Source organism: Labrus bergylta, chromosome 6 (assembly GCF_963930695.1).
Source record: "Labrus bergylta chromosome 6, fLabBer1.1, whole genome shotgun sequence".
NCBI lineage: Eukaryota > Metazoa > Chordata > Actinopteri > Labriformes > Labridae > Labrus > Labrus bergylta.
This window is the reverse complement of record NC_089200.1, coordinates 950,958-953,457: the sequence shown is the minus strand read 5'-3', so window position 1 is coordinate 953,457 and position 2,500 is coordinate 950,958. Positions and strand designations below refer to the sequence as shown.

General features: G+C 46.5%; 1 non-coding gene across 1 annotated transcript in view; it reads left to right on the top strand.

Moving 5' to 3' along the window:
* Window positions 1-2,500, top strand: part of LOC110003557 (uncharacterized) — a 15,113-nt gene that overhangs the window by 888 nt on the left and 11,725 nt on the right. Inside the window, exon 1 of the transcript XR_010666592.1 lies at window positions 1-2,500. This exon is cut by the window's left edge and continues 888 nt beyond it; it is cut by the window's right edge and continues 1,467 nt beyond it. This is a non-coding gene — a transcript (uncharacterized protein).

Sequence of the window (2,500 nt, the reverse complement as noted above, 5' to 3'; positions counted from 1 at the left end):
CCTTCCTTCCTTCTCTTTGTCTCCTCTCCTTCTTCTTTGATCTCTTTAATTTCTCACTGTCTCCTCTCACCCTGCCTCCCTCGCCTCCTCTGCCTGAAAATCTTCTCCTCTCATCCCTCCTCCGCTACATTTCTAAAGTCTTTTCTCCACTTTCTCTCCTCTCCGCCTTTTTCTTTCTCCCTATCTTCTGCCACCTCATCTTCCAGCCTTCGTCCTTTCCCCTCTTTCAAGTCTCCTCCTCTTGTTCCTCCTCAGCTCCTACATCACACCTTCTCTCCTTCTCCTCGTCTGCTCGTACTTTTCCTTTACTATTTCTGCCTCCTCTTCACTACCTGCGTCTCTCCTTTCCGTTGACTCCTTTACTTTCTCTCTGTTTGTTTCTGCAAGTGATGAGTAATCTCCTCGTCTCCTCCTTCCCCTCTCTTACTGCCTACCCTTCCTTCACCTCCTTTTTCTCCTCTTTGCTCCTCCATCTTTCATTCTTCATATTTTCCTCCTTCCAGAAACTTTTCTCCTTTTCTTTACTTTCCTCCTCCTCTTTGCAACTTCCTTTCTCCTTTCCTGTGTCCTTCTTTAACCTCCTCGCTCCTGCATGTTCATCTTATCTCTCCTCCTCAGCCTCCTGTACCCCCCCCCCCCCCCTTCTTCTCTCCCGTAGTTTCTTCGGGTAAACTTTAACCCACCTCCTTCTCAATTTCCTTTTTTAGTTAACACCTCCTTTTCCTTCATGAATCCTCCTTGCACCTCCTCCCCCCTCCTGTCTTTTTTCCACTCCTTCCTTCTCTCTTTTGACATTAAAGTTATCTCCTCCTCTTTCCCCTCCTGTCCCCTCTTTCTTTCCCTCTCCTCCCTCACTATCCTCTCTCCTCCTGCTCCTCCTCCTCCTTCCACTTTCTGGAGTGTATTCCCCTCCTCCTCTTGTTCTCCTCCTCGTTTTCTTAAAGTTTTTGCTCCACCTTTCTTTCCTTAACGTATCATATTGAAACTCCTCTCTTCTCCTGACTGCTTTTTAATTTCCTCCTTCTTTTCTTAAGTCGTCCTTCCATCTTTCCTCCTCCTCCTCCTCTTCCTTGTCCTTAAGACCCTCCCCCCCTCTTCCTCCTCCTCCCTCCATCCCTCATCCTCCGGGTTAAAGAAAGGTATCCATCATCTTGAATCCTCTCCTCCTTCTTATCGTCTATCAATCCACCCCTTGATGGCAAATATCTTCTTCAGGGAAAAGTTGGCAGGAGAGAGACGAAGGAGGAGGGAAGGAGAGAGGAAGGAGGGGAGGGAGGGAAGGAGGGGAGGAGGAGAGGGGAGGAGGAGGGTTTGTCTGAGGCAGTGAAGCGAGGCAATTTGCAAAGTGGAACTAATCCCGGCTCTTTCTTCTGTGTTCGACATCCAGGCCGCCAGTCCTCAATACCACACACACACTCACACACACACACACACACACACACACACACACACACACACACACACACACACACCACACACACACACACACACACACTTTAGTCGCATTGTTAAAGGAAGGCTCAGACATTTTGGAGAATCGTCTTGTTCGCCGTCTTGCCGGGAGAAAGTCGAGACGATCAATATCAATTTAGCCCAATCGGATCACATCTTTTATAAAAGATAAATCATCAGATTTCCTTTTTCCTCTGATGAATAATCTCACACTGTAGCTGTAATGAGCAGTGTGTTCTCTAGGCGGCACTAACAGCGACTTCACCTATTGGTCAGAGGAGAGTTTAATGCTTCTAAAAAAGAAGTACTTTCAGTTTGTTGAACTACATCTGAAACATGTTTTCTGACAGATTTATATGTTTAGTGGCATCCAGAGCCAATCAACATACCACGCCCACTTTGCACACTGATTGGCCTGCTATGAAAGTGGGCGGGGTCTTCGGTCTAAGTGCACTTTTACCTGTGCAAAAGAAAAGGCTCTGTCATAGTTTGCGCTAGAATTAAGCATCGTTTCAAAGTTCATTCAGAAAACACTGCAGTTCCTCCAGTGTCCACTAGAGTCTGTCTCCTGCAGTGAGTCAGTCCTCATAGAGCTCCATGTTAAAATGTCTAACTTTACAGCTGCAGTTCCTCCAGTGTCCACTAGAGTCTGTCTCCTGCAGTGAGTCAGTCCCCATAGAGCTCCATGTTAAAATGTCTAACTTTACAGCTGCAGTTCCTCCAGTGTCCACTAGAGTCTGTCTCCTGCAGTGAGTCAGTCCCCATAGAGCTCTATGTTAAAATGTCTAACTTTACAGCTGCAGTTAATGTGGATCACACACACATGCTGGTAGGTGTGCGTTCCTGCACACTGATTGGGATCATCTTTTTTGCTTCTGTGTGCGTTTGTGTGTTCCTTGTAATGTCTTTGTGTGTGTGTGTGTATTTTTTTTGTGTGTGTTTTCAGGATGTGTGTGTGTGTCTGTCTGTGTGTTTCTGTGTGTACAAGAAAAGAAACGAGGGCAGAGAAAGCCATCCATCCAATGATTACTGTAAATACATCGGCCGC